This window comes from Hydra vulgaris, chromosome 02 (assembly GCF_038396675.1).
Source record: "Hydra vulgaris chromosome 02, alternate assembly HydraT2T_AEP".
NCBI lineage: Eukaryota > Metazoa > Cnidaria > Hydrozoa > Anthoathecata > Hydridae > Hydra > Hydra vulgaris.
In genome coordinates this window covers 71560001-71570961 of record NC_088921.1, presented here as the reverse complement: position 1 = coordinate 71570961, position 10961 = coordinate 71560001, and the positions used below count along the sequence as shown (strand labels likewise).

The following is a 10961-nucleotide window of genomic DNA, read 5'->3' as shown; positions in this document are numbered from 1 at the left end:
TGTTTAACTATTACTTCTGAAATTATACAAAAAAACATTATACATAACTGAGATGCTCGAACATGATCGTGTACAGAAATCAACTAACAGTCATATATAACATATAAGACTAAATTCATCAGATAAAAAAAGCAACTTTTATTAAAATTAAAAACATGAACTATTGTGGGTTTTGCCCTGTAGTCTTCAAACAAATGCACAGTAATAAAATTACCCGTTATAATTTTTAAAAACATAACGCCAGTTTTCGTGTTTTATAACGGGTAATTACCGTTATGTTCAATGTATAATTCGTATGAAAATAACATAACGGTAACTGCCGTTATGTTATTTTCATACGAATCATACATTGAACATAACGGTAATTACCCGTTATAAAACACGAAAACTGGCGTTATGTTATCCGTTATGTTTGAAAACCTGAGATAACGGGTAATTACCCGTTATGTTATCCGTTATGTTTAAGGAAATTTCAATATTCTTAAAATATGCTTTTTTTCTTCTATAATGACCATGTAATTCACTAAAAACAAAACTCTCTTGTATATATATATATATATATATATATATATATATATATATATATATATATATACATATATATATATATATATATATATATATATATATATATATATGTATATATATATATATATATATATATTGCTAGTTGTAACACAACTAGTTACAAATTTTTTATAAAACAGTTTGCTATGGAAAAGGACATTAACTGCGATCTATACTTATGAGGAAAAAAGTTATGATATTGAACATTTAACAGAGTGAATATTTCTTTATATATCCATACATTTTGAATGTTGTGTAAGATTTTTTTTTCTTTATAAAGATAAAATGTAATTAATGTCTAATGGCAGGTCAAATGCTTTGCAAATACTTTTATTAGTATTAGTTTGTAATCATTATAAATTATTCTATATATAGTATTATGTAGTTTAGGATCATGCATATATTTCCTTATGCCATACTCCTTGTAATTAAAAATCACTTGGGGACTATAAGAACTTGGCAATCTTATGTATTCTCCAATAGACTCACACTAAAAAATATATATAATAGTATAATAGTAAAATATTATTGCAAAAAAATATTGTGAAAATTTTTTAAGTACACATTTCAGTTTTTCATATACATTCCAGTTTAAAATCATTTTTGTGAAAAAATTAAACTGTTACAAAAAAAAAAGAGACAGAAGAAAAGTTATTTTATGGAAACATAGACATGCATGTTGTTTAATTCAAAATAAATTCTAATATTGAGGTGATAAACTTGCATCCACTTTCATAAACAATTTATCACATGTTAAATAATTTATTACATTGGAAATAAGTTTCTGCTGGAGCTTTAACAAATTATCAGTGTAGCATCCTTGAAATCAGCATAAAAACGAATTGCTTTCTCGAGCATTAATGTAGGAGCAAAACCAATTCTCTTTTGTATCACATTGAATGTTTTATTATTAAATAGTTGTCTATTTAAAATGGACAAGGTTGGCTGTGAAGGTTTTTTTTTTTTTAATTTATTCTAAAATGAAAAGTACTAGTCGATTTTAAACATACATGAGCTATAAAAACTACTCTAATAAAAACCGGAATAAATTAAGAGAAAAACTATTTACAAGAATATCTAAATAATATAAATATTGCTTAAATACATATTTTTCTTACTTCAACATCGTTTAATAGCTGCTCTTGATTAACTACCAATTCAGTCACAACAGGTTTAAGTTTCTTATTGTTATTTGAAACAGAAACCTGTGGAAGCCTTTTCGTCTTTAAGCTGTGACACTTGGTATACTGTCGTTGTCGAAAATTGTTTGGCAACTTTTTAAAAATGAGATCCTAACATAACCAAAATATAATCTTATAGTTTATAAAAAAAAAGTAATACCAAATTCATGAGGCTGTTTGCCAAACAAACATTAATGCATAAATTGTCAAATAAAACTTTTAAAAAACATTAACTTTTAAAATTTACTTTTTAATAATACATAATGCATAAATGATTATCTATTTAAACAAAAAAGTACATGAACTTAAAAGGAATAAAATCTCTAAATGCAAAATTAATACTATCACTTTTAGTATGAACACATTGGACTAACAAATACATTATTAAACGTTATATTTCACTTACCCATCGTTGACCATAACAAGGATATAAGCCAAGACAAGTCGACTTTAACTTTGAAAAAAATATTTTGTGCAGAAGAATTCTATTTTCAATGATAGCGTGAGTTGGGATATGGGAGAAGCAGAATGATAGCAGACAAGCCAATAATTAACTGGCCACAATCTTATCGTCTACTACAGAGTTGCTGTTAACAAATTGTTTAATGTGTGGAGGAAAGTAAATAATGAGTTGTTGTCTAACATCACCAATAAAAGGAATTTTATCAATCTAAATCAATATCCAAATAGATATTAATACTATAATATTAGGAGAAAGTTGTTATTAAATTTGACACGGTAAAAACTTCAAATAAAAAAATGCAAATTTATTTTTATAATAAAAAATTTAGAACAAGTTATAAACTATAACATTTAATGATCAGTGCTTCATAAGTCAAAAAATGTTTTTCATCAATATCAGGATGTGAGCCTGACAATGGCACCGCCTATATAAAACTTAATCAACCGCCTGTATAAAACTCAATTAACTTTAAAAAAAATAAAGAAGTATAAATTCCAAAATTGAAAAAAAGCTATACAAACATATATAACTATATATATATATATATACATATATATATATATATACATATATATATATATATATATATATATATATATACATATATATATATATATACATATATATATAATATATATATACATATATATATATACATATATATATATACATATATATATATATATATATATATATATATATATATATATATATATATATATATATATATATATATATATAAAATTAAGCAAAATAACATTTACAAACTCAGTCTAAAGTAATTTGTGACAATATTATTCTTTTAGTAAACTTTTGGTTGTATTTTCTCACTCTGTTAATAGGTGCATATGTACTTTATGAATGACCCCTAACTGTATTAAGCTATTTAATTACAAGTAATATATGGAAGTGCTGGAGGTACAATATAGATGTTACCAGTCTCATTAAAGTAAAATGCAGGCCAAGGAAAAGGAATATTTTCTGTTGAAATAGGTGCTAAAGGAATATTAATATCTTCAATACCACTAAAAAATCCTCCTATCTCATCATATGCAACAGACTGGAGCTGTGTTGTAATAAAAAAACTTTTTGTCACCTCTGACTTGTATCTTCTTAATTATATAAACAAGAAATTGTGAACCACTATTAAACCACAAACATGACCCAAGACAATATTTAATACCATTAACCTCAATACGAGATATTACATTTTTACTAAAAGTTACTTGATCGAATTCACAGAGAACTCCATTATTTAACTCACCAATAGAACTGTAAAAAGATAATACAGTGTTTAAAATCATTCCCTTTAGGGCTGTTTATGGCATATTTTTAAAATTAAAATGTCTGATATTTTTAATTACTTGATGTTTTCTCTCAAATCCCATGCACATGTGGTATCGTAGAGGACCAAATTGTCTGGATTGATGTGGATAATGTATGAGAAAATGAAGCTTAGGTATAATTTTTTCTGGATATAATTCCATAAAAAGTGTATGATAAGCAGCTATTTTTTCCTCTAAGCAAATTGAATAAACATCAGTTGTAGTAGGAGAAAGACATAATTGAGGTATATAAAGAAGTTTAATTAGACATGAAAAATGAAGATCAACCACAGTGGTTCTCAAAATAATTGGCAAAACACGGCAAAGAGATAGCACCTGAGCACTTCCAAATTTGCCCTTAATAACTAAATTGACTATTACAGGTAGTTTTTCCCTGTCCAGTAGATACTGAAAGCACTTTACAAAGTCATTTAAGCTATCTAGTGTAAATAAATCTTGAAAAATAGCGTTACTTAAGTAAAGTTCTATCTGTAAAGGTATTACACCTTCTAACAAATCATACATAGGATCAAAAAGCACTTGTTTTGTGACATTAAAATTTCTAATTTCTGGTAAAATGCTTGCAGAATGAACAACATACAATTTTGACCGTTTTTGACGTTGTTTGGGAGGTAGAAGTGGATTATCAAGTTCTTGGACTCTTATCTTATGTCCTTCTATATCACGAACAATACACTGAGAATGTCTATTGTGAATAAGCATATATGAACGAGTAGAATTACAAACTCGACAACACCTAAGAACCTTCCTGTTAAAGCCTTCCTTAAAACCAGCAATTGCAATACATGCTTACGAATCACCAATGAAGTTCTTCAATTTAACTGTGAATAGCTTACCTTTAGTATCGGGTACAGTTGAGGAATCAAATAAGGATAGCTCATTTAGAGATTGAACTAAATCAAGGAGAAGTGATTTCATGAAGATTTTATTTTTAACTGATTTAAAACCAGTTATTGAAAAGGGAAATATTGAAAAAGTTTTACTGAGGCTATAATCAGCTACATTTAACAACTGAAAATACAAAACTCACAACTTATGGTTTCCTCTCGATTTACCTATTGGATTGGTATTACCTAAGTCATCTGAAAACAATGAAACCATTATTTCAGAAGAGTTTTCTAAACACTTATCATATTTAGGGGATATCAAAATAAACTTAAGTATTCCTTTAAATGAAATATAGCATCCTTGTAAGCCATTTTCAGAAATAGATTCAACTTTTGGTACATTGAAAGCATTTTTAAGGTACTGCTTTCTTAAATATTCTGCAGATAATTGCTGGCAAATTATAGATAGCTCTTCTTTTGGTGTGTTATCAGTTAAAATATCTTTTAAATTTGAAAAAATAATATTGACTACATTTTCAGAACATCTATTTTTTCCTCTCAGGTGTAGAGCTAATGCACCAAGCTTTCTATTCTCTGTTGGAATCTCAATGTCAATTTCTTCAACAGTGTCATCAATTTCTTCAACATCTTCAACCATAGTAATTAGAATGAGACAGTTTTTATAATGAAGTTGAAAACCTCTAACACTTTTAAATTTAGTAAAGCAATTATCGCATACTACTGAACCTGCCTGACCATGTAATTTAAGATGAGATATCATTATATAAGGTCTATATGTTTTAAAATCACAAATATAACAATTTAACCTTACTTTTTGGATTGCATTTGTTAGTGGATTAGATGCGAAAGCCACTTGAGCAGTATAAGATAGTTGAGTGAAAATGCCTGTCAATGAAGACTGTGAAAACGCACGTTTTTGAGCTAAAGCTTCTTGAATAAATACTGGTTCAGATACATCTGCTGCGCTCTCTAAATTTGATTGGTCACTAGATTGTTGGTGTGAAGTAGGTGTCAAAAGTCAATAGTAGAAGATTGGATGAATGCTTTGAACAATATACCTGCTGGTGAGCATGATGACATTTGGCAGAAAGAGCTTGAATAAAGTTTAGACACTGGCAAAGACAAGGCCTCAACTTCCAGATTTTGCTTATTTAGAATGGCAACAAAAGTATCTTCATCGACATTACATCCATTCCATGTGATTCCACAAATGTTCCCACTTGTACTAGCAAACTTCTTTGAAACTAAAATAAAAACATAACTTTAAATAAAAACACAACTTTGAAACTAAAATAAAAAGAAAACATATTTTTTCTTCAGATCTGTCTATTTCATAGGCTCTAAGCATATTTCAAATTTATTTAAAAAGAGTTTAAAAAATAAAAAAAGGTAATGTGCGGTAACTTTGACACCAGAATTTGACAACCCCACATAAAAAGAGCAACTTAAAATAAAACATATTAAAATAAAAAATATATATTTATGTGTATAAATAAAGATATATTTTATATATTATATTGAAATGTTTCGCAGTCTACTTTTAAAGTTACTCTATGTAAACTTGATTAAGAATTAAAATGAAAATATTAAATAGCATGCATATACATTTGCAAACGTTTTACTTAGGCAAAATATTACGTAAAAATTTTATATTATTCTTAACAGCAATCTATAAACATTATTAAATGTGTATTTCTGAAATTTTTAAAAATAAATATGCATACCATTATTTAATAAATCAATAAAACTGCTATTATTAGCAATAACAGTTTTTCGTTCGTCAAGGTACTTAACAAGAACAGCTTTGACCATTTAATCTTCTTCTTTGTTATTTCTTTTCTAATTACAATATAAATTATGAAAGTAATGATATTAAACCATGTTTTGTATAAATATTATTTTGTGGTAATAATAAGGCACATTAACTAAATAAATTAAAAAATTAAATAAAAATAACAATAACGCACATTAACTTATATAATAATTTTACATAAGTTATTTAATATATGATTTATATATAATATATTATTAATATATTATATATAAATCATATATTATATGATTTTATTCAGGGACTTATATATATGTATATATAAATAAATATATATATACATATATATATATATATATATATATATATAGATATATATATATATATATATATATATATTCTCTTCCTAATGATCCAGCAACGGTAAAACTTAAAGTTGAAGAAAAAAGTTCGATAAGTGTCTTTTACTAATTTATATATATATATATATATATATATATATATATATATATATATATATATATATTATGGTATATATTTCAACGATTTATAAATCATTGATTTTTGCTACAAATAATCAACCTTATCTTATTTATTATAAAATATATATATATATATATATAAATATATATATATATATATATACATGTATTATATATATACATATATATATATATATATATATATATATATATGTATATATATATATATGTATATATATATATATATATATATATATATATATATATTATGGTATATATTTGAACGATTTATAAATCATTGAATTTTGCTACAAATAATCAACCTTATCTTATTTGTTAATTTAAGATTAAAAAATCTTCGTGCAACAATTAAACAAATTTCAAAGATTCTTTCAACTCGCGCTTTTTTTACGAATAATTTTATGATGTCATATTATAAGGTGATGACTTATTTCCAATCAACATAATGGCAAACATAACGGTTAATCAAACACATTACATTTATATACAAACATACAATCATAACGCTTTAGACAGAATAATTACTAATATAACATAACGCTTAGACAGAATAATTACTAGCATAACGGAAAACATAACGCCAAACTTTTCATTTACCGTTATGTAACCGTTATGTTAGCGTTATATTTTTTGCTGTGTGTAATATTTAATAACTTACAACTATTTATATTCTTCTCCCAGTGTTACAGGGTATGAAATATGTTGTTTTCTTTAAGAAAAAAAATTAAATATAACACAGGGTGTCTGCCAATTAATATATAATGGATTTCCCTGACTTTTCCCTGATTCTCAACCTGTTTTTGCTGACTTAATTTAAGGCTACGATAGCTCAACTTCAGAGAAAATCTACTTAAATTCTTTCGGAAAAATGCTTTAGTGCAAATATATATAAATATAATTACAAGCAACATTCAAATTATCAATAGAAGGCCGTAACAAAAATCTGCTGAATAAATTTTTACATTATGCTTATGATATAAAACTGCCATACGTGCCATGTAAGTTTGCCACATTCCTGATTTGCCCCTGATTTTTTCAAAATTTAACCCGATTTTCCTGATTTTTTTGCAGAGATCTGAATTCCCTGATTTCCCTTGATCCGGCCGACACCCGATAATAACTTCCACATAATCTTTATACATATTCTGAAAACGAAATATTGCATATTTTTTAAAATATTGAAACTAATTATTTTAAATTGATTTCACAGTTGTTACGGTATGGGTAATTATTAGGGTATGTACTTTTCCTTAAACAACTAAACTTCAATAAAATAAATAAACCTTAACCATAGTCTGTATAATATTATTATTAGCAACGCATATGTTATATATTATTCTAATATATTACAATTAAACATTTAAAATCTTACACTTTTATTAAAGAGCTTGTTTTTGCTAACTCATCCGCAAGATTTGGCATAATTAGTTAATTTTGCCACAAATAACATACTTCAATTATTGTTTTTGCAACCATTAACAAGTTTTTGTTCTGTGTTTATCATGTTCGTCATATTATGAAAACATATTAAATGTAACTGAAAATTGCATTATATAAGATATACTATATTACATTAGGATATATTTAAGCATCTAAAAAAAATTTACAGCTTACTTACTGTCAGACCATCAAAAATTGGTTAAATTTGTGCAAAACATAAAGTAGTCCTTCTTATCTTGCTTCACATTCCATAATAAGTAGTTTAAGTAGAACTTTGGTGTTGCTCAACTTATCCCTATAAATTATATATTAAACTAAATACATATTATTATTTCAAGAATTTAAAATTATATGCTAATACATATATTTTAGGTGAATATATAAGTTTTATTATAGGCTAATACATATGTTTTATATATATATTCATATATGTTTTATATATATATATATTTGTTTTATATATATATACATATATGTTATATATATATATATATATACATATATATATATATATGTATATATATATATAAGTTTTATATATATACACATATATGTTATATATATATATATATATATAATTATATATTTATATATATGTATATATATACATATATATATATATATATATATATATATATATATATATATATATATATTTTAAACATCTTCGCTTCGAATAAGGCTGCGAGCAGCCACTAATTAAAGTTGGAAGTTACTGAAACAGAAAAGAAGTAGATTGTAGAGCAAGATAACGATTGACGGACACCTTAAAGGATTGCAAATTATAAGAATCAGGAAAATAAGATTAAGGAAGCGAATTCCAAAGAGCTGATGTTCGAGGAAAAAAACTAGACGAATAAGCGTTTTTGGAGCACTTTGAACAGTCACAGAAAAAGGATTAGACTTAATTGAATGACGAGAACACGAGAATAAATTTTAGTAAATGGCACAAGAGACGCTAGCTCTTTAGAGCAGTGCCCATTATAGTATTTGTAGAAAAGAGAAAGAGAAGCAACATTACGACGTGATAATGGTTGTAGGTTGGCTGCATAAGCAGGTTCAACTATGTTTACAATGCGTTTTTGCACCTTGTCTAAAAGAGAAAGGGCATCGTTGGAAGATCCGACCCAGATATTGCAACAGTATTCCATACAAGGCGGGATTTGAGATTTAAAGAGATAGAGAATAGAATCCAAAGTAAGAAACTGACGAGCTCAATAAAGAGATGCAACCTTAGAGGATGCTAATTTTGCAACTGATTTGATATATGGTTTCCAAGAAAGATTGAAAGTAAGAGTTAATCCTAGAAGATGAAAGCAGATGGCTCATCGAGTGCCTCACCATTAATAAATATAGGAAGATCAAAGTTATTGCGACAACGATTGACTGAAAAAATAGAGTTTTATCTATAATGAAATTCACCAGCCAGTGAGCCCCATACTATAGCAGAAGTGAGATCCTTTTCAAGCTCAAATGTCCCCTCCAAGCAATATTAGAGTGTTGGTTTATTATCACGACAAGAATAAATGGTAGTATCATCAGCAAACAATGCCACCTTAGATGTAAGAATATCTGGAAGACTGTTGATGTAAATTAAAAAGAGTATAGGGCCAAGGATAGAACCTTGAGGAATCCCTGAAGTTACAGAATAAGAAGAAGAGTGCTGTCCATCGAGGACAACTTTTATGCTTTAATTGGAAAGGAAGGATTCAATAATCTTAAAGATGTTGCCAGATGCACGATAAAAAGAAAGCTTATGAAAAGACCAGCATGCCAAACTTTATCAAAAGTTTTTAAAAATGTCAAGAGCGATGGCCTTAACCTCTCCACCTTTATCTAATGCACGATAAAACTTATCAGTTATTACTGTTAGCAAATTTGCTGTAGAACGAAAAGATCGAAATCCATATTGATGGTCAGAAAGTAAGTTATTAGATTCAAGATGAGAGATTAAGTGTTTGTTAATTAAAGATTCAAAAACCTTGCTTATGATGGGAAGAAGACTAATGCGACGGTGGTAAGACAAATCAAATCGCTCTCCAGAATTTTTGAAGATAGGGTTAACGGATGCCGCTTTTGAGGAGGCTGGAAAACAAGACTCTGATAAGCACTTGTTAAATAGTTTTGAGAGTATAGACGACAGCTCTGGAGAACACTTCTGAAAGACAATAACAGGTATGTTGTTCGGGCCACAAACTGTAAAAGAGTCTAGGCAGGAAATCACTTTAGATATAGAAGCTAGTGTGATACAAATGCCAAGCAATGGATCAACCTGTTTGTTGGCAATATCAGGTAGAACGCAACTAGTGGAATCAAGAGATGATATTGATGAAAAGTCTTTAGCAAACAATTCAGCTTTGTCTTTAGAGGAGGTGAAAAGTCTGATCCATACAAGAGAGTTAGAACTAAAGATTTGCCCTTATTATTGATACTATTAAAGATTCTCCAGAAGTCACGAGAGCCTAATTTTTGAGATGAGATGCGAGATTTCATGACCTGAGAATAGAGGGTGTTGGCGTTAGACAAAACCTTTTTACAATGGTTTCTATCAGTAATAAACAGATGTCTGTTTTCTGGAGAATTGTTTTGCTGATAAAAATGGAAGTAACATTTTAGATTGGCAATCGCAGCAGCACAGTGTGAGAAAAACCATGGAGGAGAGTGAGGCTTGACCAGGAATCGTCGAGAAGAAACAAAAGATTCCATGCCAGCCCGAATCCACGGAGTATTTAAGATGCGCATTTGTCGACAGGAAGACTTCTAAAAAAGATTTCTACCCAAGGGCCATCACAAAGAAAATCACGGAAAGAATCCCAGTCAGCTTTACTGTATTTGTAAGAGG

General features: G+C 27.5%; 1 long non-coding RNA gene across 1 annotated transcript; it reads right to left on the bottom strand.

The window, feature by feature from the left end:
- Positions 1-1474: 1474 nt before the first annotated feature.
- On the bottom strand, positions 1475-2277 carry LOC136076608 (uncharacterized). Its single transcript, XR_010636421.1, has 3 exons — positions 2155-2277; positions 1686-1859; positions 1475-1542 (listed from the first exon to the last, which is right to left on the bottom strand). It is a non-coding gene; the product is annotated as an uncharacterized LOC136076608 (long non-coding RNA).
- Positions 2278-10961: the final 8684 nt, after the last annotated feature.